Source organism: Tinamus guttatus, unplaced genomic scaffold (assembly GCF_059628265.1).
Source record: "Tinamus guttatus ecotype Peru unplaced genomic scaffold, ASM5962826v1 Tinamus_guttatus_pri_ptg000031l, whole genome shotgun sequence".
In the NCBI taxonomy this organism is placed as follows: Eukaryota; Metazoa; Chordata; class Aves; order Tinamiformes; family Tinamidae; genus Tinamus; species Tinamus guttatus.
Window position 1 is genome coordinate 1,241,321 of NW_028288565.1, and position 13,355 is coordinate 1,254,675.

Genomic DNA, 13,355 nt, shown 5'->3' on the forward strand with positions numbered 1-13,355 from the left:
TTGAACAGGTATCCACCGTAACATGTAGATATTTTAGTCGGCCAAAGGGAGCGAATTCCGTAACATCCGTCTGCCATATCTGCCTCGGTTGTAGTCCTCTTGGATTGGTACCCATTTCCTGTAAAGGGGTCAGTCTTGCGCAATCCGGACAGGCAGCAATGATAGCACGAGCTGCCGCTCGGGAAATTTTAAATTCACGTTGTAACGCTCGAGCAGATTGATGAAAGAATGAATGAGACGTTGATGCCTGTTGTTCCGCCGAACAAGAAATACCTGCTGCTGACACGGCACTATCTATGACTGCATTACCTTCTGTTAAAGGGCCCGGTAATGCAGTATGACTACGAATATGCGATACCCAAAAGGAATGCTTTCTTTGTTGAATGATGTTCCACAGCTGGACGAACAAAGCTTGGAGATTATGGTTATTTACATGTCCTATAATTGCCCTATGAATTCTTTGAACGATGCCTACTACATATAGGGAGTCAATAACTATATTCATGGGCCAATCATGAAAAGTTAGAAATGCCCAAATTACCGCTTTTAATTCTAGAACCTGCACGGATGCAGTTTCCCGTCCAATCTGAGTTTTCCAACGATCTGACTCCCGGAAAGCGTACCCATATTTCCCAGTTTTGCTGCTAGCATCTGTGAATACAGTAATCGCGTTTGATAATGGTCTTAAACTCTGGATTTCTCGTTCTTCCAGCTCCAAAGAGGTGTGGAAGAGAGGATGCTTGGGATAATGATTGTCCACTCTAACGCCCTGAATAGCTAGAGCAAATTCTGCGCTTTTCAAGCACCATTCTTCAACTAACTCCAGAGTCTTTAGAGGCAGGATAATACTATCAGGCTCTCTGCCGGCAATTGTTCGTACGCGTTGCCGGGCTTTCAAAATTCCCATTCCAATTGCTTCATGCCTTTGAGTTAGGGTGCGTCGCAAGTGGCTTGGGAGAAAAACCCATTCCAGTACAAACAGGATTCCTTTTTCATCTATCTGGGCGATAATTATCGCCACCTCCCTTTCCCGATTATAGACCACCAGGGATATTGGTAATCTGTCCTGGAACCTGTAGGCCGCTGTTTCTGCTATCTTTTCCTCAATTCGTTCTAAGGCTGCGACAGCCTTTGGGGTTAAGCTCCGCTTTTCTGCAGGCCCTTTAGCTCCCCTAAGCAGTTGAAGCAACGGCTCCATTTCCGCATTTGTAATGCCGCAAAAATTTCTAATCCATTGGATGTCTCCCACCAATTTTTGTACACAGTTAACGGTGTCAATTTTCGTCTGCAATTTAAGCTTCTGGGGTCTAATTCTGGCTTCTGTGATGACCATACCCAGATAATTCCAAGGAGCTTGCCTTTGAATCTTTTCAGGGGCAATGACCAGGCCAAATTCCTTTAAACAGTTAATTAGCTCCTCTTCCTGCTCAGCTGGCAAAACTTCAGGGCTTGCTATTAGAATATCATCCATATAGTGGTACGTGATCAAGTCGGGGTGCTTTTCCCTCCAGGGTTTCAGGGCCAAACTCACAAACCATTGACAGATGGTTGGTGAATTTTTCATTCCTTGGGGAAGAACTACCCACTGGTATCGCTCCGATGGGCCTTCCCTGTTAATTGTAGGCACTGTAAATGCAAATTTTTCACTGTCTTCTGGGTCAAGCGGTATATTAAAGAAACAATCTTTTAGATCGATTACTAACAAATTCCATGCCTGTGGGAGCATAACAGGTGAGGGCAACCCTGGTTGTAGAGCTCCCATGTTTTCCATGCATGCATTAACGGCTCTGAGATCCTGTAACAACCTCCACTTTCCAGATTTTTTCCTGATGGTAAAAATAGGAGTGTTCCAGGGACTCGTTGACGGCTTAATATGACCCTGATCTAACTGTTCTTTAACTAATTCCCTTAGATGATGCAGTTTTTCCTCCGGTAGCGGCCATTGGTCCACCCATACAGGGTCCTTTGTAATCCATTTTAGCTTTAAAGTAGGGCGGAAGCTGCCCCCAATGGCCGCTAGGGAAAATGTGACTGCAAAGTGACGCCCCACTGGGCTAAAACATCCCTGCCCAGCAACCACAGTGAGGTACACATCACATACGGTTTTACCTTGGCCCTGTTTCCTTCGTCATCTATAACAGTCACGAAATATTGACTAACCTGCATAGGAGATTGCCCCCCGATCCCTGTCACAGGGGTATCAATCTCCTGCAGATCCCACTGTGGTGGCCATGCGAATTTAGGGATGATAGTAATGTCAGACCCTGTATCAAGCATCATGGCCACATTGGTAAGACGAGTGCCGTCTGGTCCTTCCATGCTCACAATTTTTGTCGGCCGCTGAGCAGTTATCTTTTCGCAGAAAGCAACCTGAGGGGGTCCGGAAGATCCAAAGCCCTTATTCCCCCGTCGGGTCTGTCCAGGATTGGGGATTGCAGCTCGAAAAGGTATTAGTTGAGCTATCCTGCTCAATGCCGGAATAGTGATGGGAGGATTAAATATTTTCACCATTATGCCAATATTGCCGGAATAATCAGCGTCAATGCACCCTGGTAACACAAAAATACCCATTTTTGAGGCTGATGAACGGCCAATTATCAGAGCGGATAGGCCCTTCCCCAAAGGACCAGTGCATGTTGATTCTAAAATATGCACGTCAGAATCTCTAATCACTGTGGATTTTGCCACAGAGAGGTCGACTCCTGCACTTCCTCGGGTTGCGGCGGAGAGTTCGTGGAGGCAGCCATTGTCTGGGGATACTTGTTCGCCGCATCCCTCACAACGCGGCGGCTCCCGTTTCCCTGTATTGGCATGCCGTTCTTGCGGAACTGTGATCGGCACTCCGCTGCCTTATGCCCGAACCTTTGACATCTCGTACAGGTCCCATTAAATCCTCTCGGGGCTATACCTTCCATCCTGAATCTATTAGGACACTTCCTCCTCATGTGTCCTAATCGACCACATAGGAAACATGTCCCATGAAATCTCTTGTCTTCCTTTCTAGACATTCTTTCTCCTTTAATTGCTGCGGCCAAAGCCGCACCATGTATTTTTGCTTTTTGTTCTTCCTCCATCAATGGCGCTCGGGCACAGGTCTCTATCATTTGGACAATTGAAGCTCCTGGTGGCAAGGTAGCTAATAGTTGCTTGCAAGTTTGGTTTGCGTTTTGAACTGCTAGATCTTTTGCCAATAATGCTTTCATTTCCGCAGGCACATTAGGTGCCATATCCAGGGCTTCCTTCAGTCGATCAACAAAGTTGAAAAAAGACTCATTCGGCTTTTGTGTTATTTTGGTGTATGGCAACTGTGGCGTTCCTATTTGTGGTAGTGCAAGAAAAGTGGCTAGCGCTGCATTTTTTGATTGCTGTAGTATCCTAGGGTGGAGCGCTGCCTGGGCCTCGGTTGCCCGGTAACGCCCATTCCCCATCAGTTGATCAAGGGTGGCAACCCTTAATGGATCATCCATACTGCGATTTAGATTCTCCAACTGCTTTTCCTCTAATCTTTCCTGCCATTTTGCTAACCAAAGCATATAAGCGGTAGAGGAAAGCAGGAGCTCCATTATTGCTCTGCTATCCGCAGGCACCATATGGGAATATTTAAACAGAGCAGAGACCTGATTTCTCACCAACTTATTGTCGTGCCCATACTGCATTACTGTTTTTTGTAAGCCTTGAACCAGTTTCCAATCGAGAGGTTCCCACCTGGGGCCCTGGGCTCCCGTTACTACAGGAGCTGCTAGTGGTGTTAATACAAATTCTCCTTGTAATTGAGCATTCTCTATGAGTCCTTTATACCGTGCTCCCGCATTAAATGTTGGATCAACAGGTGGCATTCCCTCATCATTACTTCCACCTGCAGTGGCTGGGAGCTCCGGCAACAATCCTTCTTCAGCTGGGTCACTTGCTCCAGCTGCTTTCTTTTGAATCTTAGGAGCATCTTTTCATGCCTCCCACTGCTCCAATTGTTTCTCTACATTTTCCAACCCTTCCACTATAGCCCTGTGGGCAGCCTTATATGCTGCCTTCACATCTCTGGCCTTGGACCCACAGTCTAATCGCCGCATTTGTTCTAATAATTCTGTCATTCTCTCTGCCTGTCCCCGAAGTTCTTGTCGCATTTTTTGAATCACGGCATTATCATCGTCCGATCCATCTGGGATCGGTACTTTAACTGGGTCCACTTCCATTTCGGGCGCTGTGGGGGTTGGTCGCTTTTCCCCCTCCCATTCGGGCGCTGTGGGAGGTGGTCGCTTCTCCCATTCGGGTGCTGTGGGGGGTGGCCGCTCCTCCCCCTCCCATGGGGGGAGATACTCATCCACTCCCCCCCATACTTCTTGTTCGGCCAAAGTTACCGGACATGCCTGTTTAGGTGAGGTTACCTTTCTCTTATTATCTATTTTCTCACACTGATTTGGCTCAGTATTGTTAGTACACTCAGAACTTTCAGACCCGTTTTCCTCTTCTTCTCCATGGAGCGCTTCCCAGAACGCAATAGCGACTAACCGCTCAAACATAGGCCATATGAGACGATATGTTTTTGTGAGGCGCCACGCTTCCTCTGAGCCTAATTGTACACCGTCCCATAGTTCTCTTCCTACTCGCTCCCATGATTCAAATTTATATGCTTGGGAAGCTTCTTCTATGACTTTTCTCTTCTTACAAAATAGCAATAAATCAGTTAACTCAGTTTTCGAGACCGCAATCTTAGTTTTTTGAGCAAGCCTTACGAAGCGTTCAACAGTATCATGTTCCATTGCTGTTGCAGCAACTTCCACTCTAGATGCGCCAATTCCCATTCTGACTCACCAGGTCGTGGTCACAATCCGCTTCCAGTAAGATCCCTCGCGTTCTCGCACGATCACGTCGGGGTCACCAGATGTCGAGGGTCACTCTCACACCAAGTGCCAGGGCCCTCCCCACAAGCCAGAGCAAACAACACCTCCACACAAAGTGAGGTCAACTCCACTCTGCTGTTGTCTGTAGCAGGGCTTTATACCGGTGCAGGTGGGCATGCGCTGAGGAGCAGCACTCATTGGCTACAGGCTCCCAGCTGATTGGTTCTCCTCCAGGTGCTTGGTTGCTAGGCGTCGGTCCAGTTCCCCACAAACTCCACTTTCCTATATATTCTTACTAAGGCCCCAACACGTAGAGGCAGAGGGAGAAGCCGTTGTCTGCCACTCGAAGCCCCTTGTTCACTGTGGGCTGAGGCAGCCACTGCTGAGCTGCTCCCATCTTCCTTCCCCACAGGAGGCTGCCCTCGTGCGAGACCTTTCCAACCAGCTCTTCCAGAGCGTGATGGCCATTGTGGTGGGCAAGCAGAAAGTGCTGCTAAGGAAGCATGTGCACAGCTGCCTGCTCCCATTGCTCGTGCATGCACATGAGGAGATCCCCAGCGTGGCGCAGGTGCGTGAGCACATGGCTTAGTCGTGTGGGACCAAGAGTTTTTTTGTCCGTTTTCTGTCTGGGTTTGCCCAGCAAAGCTCCAGCACTGGCATCCCTAGGGGATTTCTAGCTGTCCCTGCAGTCACCCGAGCCCAGCAGGGACTGGGGGAGCTCTGTCTTGCTGCTCTGACATAGTGGTTGCCCCACGTGCCTGCCCAGGGTGTCACAGCCCAACTCGTGGCCTAGATGTCGCTTCCCATAACAGGCTGGCAAAGGCTCTGAGCATTGGCAAGGCGCGGGGATGCAGGGTCTCCTGGCTGGGCTGCATTCGCATTGTAGGGATTAAATAGTTAATGTAGAGTGTACTAATGGGGATTAAATAGTTAATGTAGAGTGTACTAATAAGCTAGTCAATACTTAGTCTCAAAATGCCAGGACTCTTGATAACTGGCATGGCAGATGGCTCTGCATGGAGGGGTTGCCTATCTACAAGGACGACTCCTGAAAAATGGCAAGTCAGGAGGTTCCGCATGGAGGGGCTGCCTGTCCAGATGTCCTGGTTAGCAATAAAATACAGATAACATTAACATGAAAGTAGAACAGAGAAACGGGAGGGGGGAACATTTTGGGGGTGAAAACGGTATAAAAGAGGGACGACCGAAGTAGTCGGGGTCCATGGTGTGACCCCTGTGTGGGAAAGCCCGGACCCCAGCTAGCTGGTAATACTTATTATCTTTCTCCTATTATTAAAAGCACAAAATATCGATGGTGTTTGCCTCTTTCTCTGTCGATTCGAAAACCGGACCTAACATTTGGGGGCTCGTCCAGGATTCGAATACGAGAAAGAAGAAAAAATGGAGAAAGATAATAAGTTAAGGGAGGCCTCAGGGTGTGGTGGTGAGCCGACGGTAATCCAGGTGGACGCACCAAAGGATTGTCGGCTGGAGCCCGAAGGGAGACGTCCCTCGGACTCCCAGGAAAAGGAAGGGTGGTTGGTTAGGTTGGTTGGGTATACCGTTTCTCCTTAACGAAAGGAGACCGGTTTGGGAAGGGCGAATTCTGTTAATAATCGCCCTTACTGGTTTACTGCCAGTTGTATTAATTTTGGTTTTAAGCGACGAGCTTGATACAATCTGACAAGGGAAATCCACCCCTTTGTCATTTATGTTAAATCATTTTGGATATGTTAAGCATCGGGCACATGATTTATCTGTAGAAGTGTATAAAAACTGATGGGAGATATTTTGTAAAAGTGAATGGCCAAGTTTTGACGTAGGCTGGCCGAGAGGGAAGTTCAGATTTAGAATTAGTAAGGAAAGTAAAAGAGATTATAATGAGACCTGGGTTGGAAGGACACCCAGATCAATTTACTTAATGAAAAAGGAAGGGAAAAAGGCGGCATTATCAGATTTGACTTTATATCCAGAAATATTGGATGAAGAAAGTGAGCACAATCCCCCCCCTTACGCACCTCCGCCTGAGGCACAAAGGGAGGTGAGTAGTAGTGATCAAAGGAGGGAGGGAGGGAAAGACAGGGGCCCAGCGTTTGGGACTCGATCGCACCGAAGGGGAGGCGAGGGAGATGTGTCAAGCACCTCTCAAGCTTTCCCAATTAGAGCAATTGGAACAACAGGGCCTCAGGGACAGCGTACGTATCAATACTGGCCATTCTCTTCTAGTGACTTGTGTAATTGGAAAAGTCAAAACCCCTCTTTTTCCGAGAAGCGGGGGGCATTGATTGATTTATTAGAATCCATCTTGTTTACATATAACCCTACCTGGGATGACTGTCAGCAGCTTTTAAAAGTACTGTTTACGACCGAAGAGCGTGAGAGGATCCTGACCGAGGCGCAAAAGTTGGTGCCGGGAGAGGACGGGAGACCCACCGGGCAGCAGAACCTTATCGATGAAGGATTCCCACTGGTAAGACCACCGTGGGATTTTGAACAGCCTGAAGGTAGGGAGCGTCTCCGAACATACCGGCAAACACTGATGGCAAGGTTGCGGGCGGCGGCGCGTGACTTAACTAAAGTAATTGCTGTCAGGCAGGAAGCCGAAGAAAGCCCTGCCGCTTTCTTAGAAAGGATATTAGAGGCGTTTAGACAATTCACTCCTTTAGATCCTATGAAGGATGAGAATCAGGCAGCTGTCATCTTGGCATTTGTAAATCAAGCTGCCCCAGATATAAGAAAGAAATTGCAAAAGATTGATAGGTTGGGGGAGCAAACTTTACAGGATCTTTTAAAAGTAGCAGAAAAGGTGTATAACAACAGGGAGACTCCAGAAGAAAAACAGGAAAGAGTGAGAAGGGAAGATCGGGGATATCAGGCAAAAGAAAATCGGAGAAATCAAAGGGAAATGGCTAGGAGATTTTTTGAAGCAGGAGAAAAGTCAGGGAGGCGAAGAAGGGGACCACCACCCCCCAGAGGAGTTGGGGTACGGTTAGGAAGGGATCAATGTGCAATTTGCAAAAAGAAAGGACATTGGAAAAATGAGTGTTCAGAAAAAGGAGAAAGGGGGTCACCTAGAGTACTGGTGGCGAAAGAAGATAGCGACTGAAGGGGCCGGGACTTGGAACCCTTCCCCGAGTCTTAGATAGAATTAGAAATGGAAGGGAAACGTGTAAAATTTCTAGTAGATACAGGGGCTGAATATTCGGTGGTAAATGAAGCAGCGGGCAAACTATCGACAGGGAGAACTCGAGTACAAGGGGTAAATGGGAGTAAGGGGTGGACATCAGAAAGGAAAGTAGATGTAGCTAATAGACAGATCATGCACTCTTTCTTGTATATACCGGAGAGTCCGGTACCCTTAATGGGCCGGGATCTCTTAACTAAATTAGGGGTAAGGATATATTTTGAGGATAATGGAATAAAAATCAATGACCAGGAAGGACGACCGATACAGGTCCTGACCGTTAGATTAGAGGATGAATATAGACTGTATAAAGAGAGGAAGGAAGAAATTGGACCAGAAACTCAAAAATGGATGAGGGAAATCCCAGAAGTATGGGCAGAGAATTCGGGAGTAGGAAGAGTTAAAAGTAAAATTCCTCTGGTCGTGGAATTGAAACCAGGAGCTCACCCGATTAGGGTTAAACAGTACCCAATGATCCCCGAAGCTCGACAAGGAATAGCAAAGCATATTAAAAGGCTACTGAAAGCTGGCATTCTGCGTAAATGCAAATCTCCGTGGAATACTCCTCTGTTTCCAGTAAAGAAGCCTGGAGGAGATTTCAGGCCAGTTCAAGATTTGAGAAAAGTTAACAAAAGAGTGGAGGATGTGCATCCTACAGTCCCGAATCCATATACTCTGTTAAGTACAATGCCACCAGATATGGGATGGTATACGGCTTTAGACTTAAGGGATGCATTTTTACCATCCCCCTGACGGAACAGAGCCAGGAAATGTTTGCTTTTGAATGGGAAGATCCCGAGAGCGGGTACAAGGGTCAGTTAACTTGGACCCGATTACAACAAGGGTTCAAAAATTCACCGACTTTATTTAATGAAATACTGCAGGAAGATTTGAGTGAATTCAGGAGAGGTGGATAATCTGCTGCTAGCGGCAAGAACGAAAAAGGAAGTGCGAGGAAGGTACGAGGAAGTTGTTGCAAGACCGAGTAAGTGCTAAGAAAGCTCAGCTATGTAATCCGGAAGTAACATATCTGGGATATAAGATACGAGATGGTAGGAGATGGCTAACTGATGCCATGAAAGGAACTGTCGTTCGGATTCAGGAACCCAAATCTCCAAGAGAGGTTCGAGGATTTTTGGGGACGGTGGGATACTGCCGTTTGTGGATACCTGGGTTTGCAGAAAAAGCAAAACCTCTGTATGAGGCGAGTCAAGAGAAGCGGGCTGGCAGTGGACAGAAACTATGAGAAAATCTTTTGAGGAACTGAGATTAACCCTGCTAGAGGCCCCTGCACTTGCACTCCCGGACCCAGATATGTGAGCGAAAATGCGGGAGTTGCCAAGGGAGTGTTAACGCAGAATCAAGGCCCTTGGAAAAGGATAGTGGTGTCCAGTTGCCGCAGGGTGGCCCTCATGTCTTTGAATTATTGCAGCCGGGGCGTTAATGGTTAAGGATACAGACAAACTCACGTTTGGGCAAAAGCTGTATGTAACGGCTCCTCATTACGCAGAGGCATTACTCAAACAGCCACCTGAAAGATGGATAACAAATGCTAGGCTGACTCATTATCAAGCCTTGCTTTTAAACCCAGGAAGAACTATGTATACATCCCCAATGACTTTGAATCCAGCCACTCTCCTGCCTAACCCAGAGTATGAAACACCTATGCATAATTGTCAGGAGGTGTTAGCTGAAACTACAACAGTGCGGGAAGATTTGAAGGATGAGCCAATGCAAGGAAGAAAAGTGTGGTTTACAGATGGAAGTAGCTTGGTCGACCAAGGAAAAAGAAGGGCGGGAGCTGCAGTGGTAAATCAGAACGGAGAAATAGTTTGGAGCCGGCGTTTACCAGACGGCACTTCGGCTCAAAGAGTGGAACTGAAGAACAAAGTGCTGGAGAAGGAGATTACGATACAGGAGGAAGAATGTTAATTCCCAAGCGGATGGGACAGAGGATGGCGCAGCAGTTACATAGTACCACACACTTGGGGGAAAGAAAAATGGGACTGTTAATAGAAAAGTTCGGGTTGAGATTCCAAGATCAGAAGAAAATATTAAGAGAGATAATAGAAGGGTCTCAAGCGTGTCAGGAAATGAAACCATCAAGGGTCAGAAAGGTACATGAAGGTATAAGGGAAAAAAAAGGTGGTGAACCTGGAAGGCATTGGGAAGTAGATTTTACAGAAATAAAACCAGGTAAATATGGGTATAGAGATTTATTGGTATTAGTAGACACATTCTTGGGGTGGGTGGAGGCCTTCCCCACTAAGCGAGAGACAGCCCAGGTGCTAGCGGTCCCATATATGCAAACGGGACATTCTGTGGGACAAATGGGACAGTCGACGGGTTACAACAACGATTCCCTGCGTGCGGGATTACCCTTAGGAGCATATGGGGGGGATCCATCAGGACAGGTACATAAGAGTACAGATTTACTATGGAATAATGATACCGCTAAGGCCTTGCCAGATGGAGTGTTTTTAATTTGTGGGAATAGAGCGTGGCAGGGAATACCTAAGAATGCCTATGGGGGACCGTGTTATTTAGGGCAACTGGCAATGATAGCCCCGTTGTTAACTATGAAGCAGGAATAAAGAAGGCAAAAGCGTTCCCTTGGTTTAACACTGGAATGTAATGATAATGTACAATTAATATCTGTAACTGCGCGGGTCGCCTTAGCTATCTTTGTACCAGGAGCTGCAGCAGGAAATGCATTAAGGGAACTTTCAAAGTTGGCCTGTTGGAGTGAGAAGCAAGCAAATGCGACAACCGAGGTATTGGAACAACTCCTGCTCGATCGGAACAGCCTGCGACATGCATTCAACAACAATTGCGCTGGCTCAAGGAACACACTCAGAAGATAACACGGGAAGAAGGACTGATGGACGGATGGCTAAAGTCGTTGTTTGGGGAACTACCTGGAGGGATATCAGGACTGATAAAAGAAGGATTGCGCATATTTGTGATTCTGTTATTACTGTTACTGTGTATCTGTATAATATGGAAATGTGTAATGGGGTTAATGGAAAAAGCTACAAACCGAGTTAATTCTATGCATATAATGTTCACGCGACAAACTCAGAAGGATCGAGAAAGGATTCTCTGATATTAGCAAAAGAAAAAGGGAGGAATGTAGGGATTAAATAGTTAATGTAGAGTGTACTAATGGGGATTAAATAGTTAATGTAGAGTGTACTAATAAGCTAGTCAATACTTAGTCTCAAAATGCAAGGACTCTTGATAACTGGCATGGCAGATGGCTCTGCATGGAGGGGTTGCCTATCTACAAGGACGACTCCTGAAAAATGGCAAGTCAGGAGGTTCCGCATGGAGGGGCTGCCTGTCCAGATGTCCTGGTTAGCAATAAAATACAGATAACATTAACATGAAAGTAGAACAGAGAAACGGGAGAGGGGAACATTTTGGGGGTGAAAACGGTATAAAAGAGGGACGACCGAAGTAGTCGGGGTCCGTGGTGTGACCCCTGTGTGGGAAAGCCCGGACCCCAGCTAGCTGGTAATACTTATTATCTTTCTCCTATTATTAAAAGCACAAAATATCGATGGTGTTTGCCTCTTTCTCTGTCGATTCGAAAACCGGACCTAACAGCATCTCCCACCCTGGGCTGCTCTGCAGGCCTCTCGGGAAGCCCTCCATGGTGCTGCTCAGCTCCTGAAATGGAAACAGCTCAGGCAGCTGCTTGAGACAGCACAGATTTGGCAGATTGGAGAGTGCCTGGTAAGACCTGCCACCAAAGCCCCCAGGACGTGCCCCGCAGAAGGCCTGCCACCCTTGCCCTCTCCCTCGCCCATGTCACCTCCCCACTGCCAGCCCGTTGCTACGGGCTCTGGAGCTGCACACGCGCTCCCCTTTCTCCCGCACACTGTCCCGCTGGGCTCTTCCCAAGGGCCACGATCCATCACTGCCCCCAGCAGGGGGCAGTGCCCCCTGCAGGGCCTGGGTGTCTGGGCGCTGTGTACCCGCAGCAGGGCTTGTGACAGGCTGTGTGCACCTAGGGCTCCTCGGAAGCGCATGAAGGACCCGAACGGGGAGAAGGTGCAGGACATCTTTGAGGGTGAGTGGGGGCAGCGTGCTGTTAGCTTCAGCCCGCAGCAGCGCAGAGCCTGGCAGTGAGCTCCAGGCTTCTGGCTGCCCTGCCAGACAGCCAGGATTTGCAGGGCAGGGCATTTGGGGCATCTTTCAACGCATGTGCGTCTTTCTCCAGCAGTCACGGTAGTCCTCCTTTCTGCCTGCTGGCAAGCGAAAAGCCAGATTGCGCTTGGGCTTGGGCTTGGCCCCGTCCAGGGGCCATGCCTGGCGTCTCCTCAGGTGAAAGGGTTTCCTTTCTTTTCCCTTCTATCTCAGCCCTTCAAAGAGCGGCAAGGGACGGCAGCCCCTCCGTCCGGTCTCTGGCCATGCAGACCATCCTGATCCTGAGAGCTTCAGGGCAGAAGGCACCATCAGGATTCAGCCTTCAAGCACTGTGCTCCTGTCTCCGGAGAGCATAGAAGAGGCGGCACCCTTCTCTGCAGGACACCGTTCTTGGCGCACAGCAAGAGCAGCCCTTCCCACCCCACGGAGCTCTGCCCACTGGGGCCCGCGACAGTGCTGCAAAGCCCGGCTCCTTTGCAGCAGCAGCTGCTAATCCCCACGTCACCTATTGCCCTTCTACTGCAGGCACCGCATCCTTTGATGTGCCAAATAAAGTGCTTGGATGAATTCTCTTTAGCCTTTATGAGCCTGAGTGAGCCCCAAGAGCATGAACATGGGCTTCTCCCTCTCTTTTGCACGTACAGGCAGCTTTTGCCTTTATGTTTAGGCTCCAGAGTGGAAGTTAGTCTTCAGGATGAGGCGTGAGGCCGCAGTGTCTTAGCAAGGGATGTGGCACAGGGGTAGATCAGGCTTGGGCAGCAAGCGTGCACTTGAGCAGGCTGTGAAGGCAGGCCTGGGGAAGCAACACCTCTGGGGAGGCCACCTGCCAGCATAGCCTTTGCTCTCATCGTGATGGTGCTAACGTAGCGCTACGTTAGCATGATGCCAACACAGAGATCGTGTGAGGAAGGCGCAGGGTCAAAAGCAGACTCCCAGCCCCGGGCGTCCAGAGAGCAGCCTTGGGCCTGTGCTGGCACATGCTTGGCAGACTCCCATGAGGTACAGTCCTGGAGGACAGAGGGCTCCCAAAAGCTGGATAATATTCAAGAATCTCTTCCTCCATGTTCCTTTGTTGAAAAGCCCAGCCTGTGGGGTGGGAAACTGCCCCCAGCCCCCACAGACTGCTTAAGGCATGGCTTGGGGAACTGCTGAGAGATGCCGGCGTGCCATGTGCAGCTGGG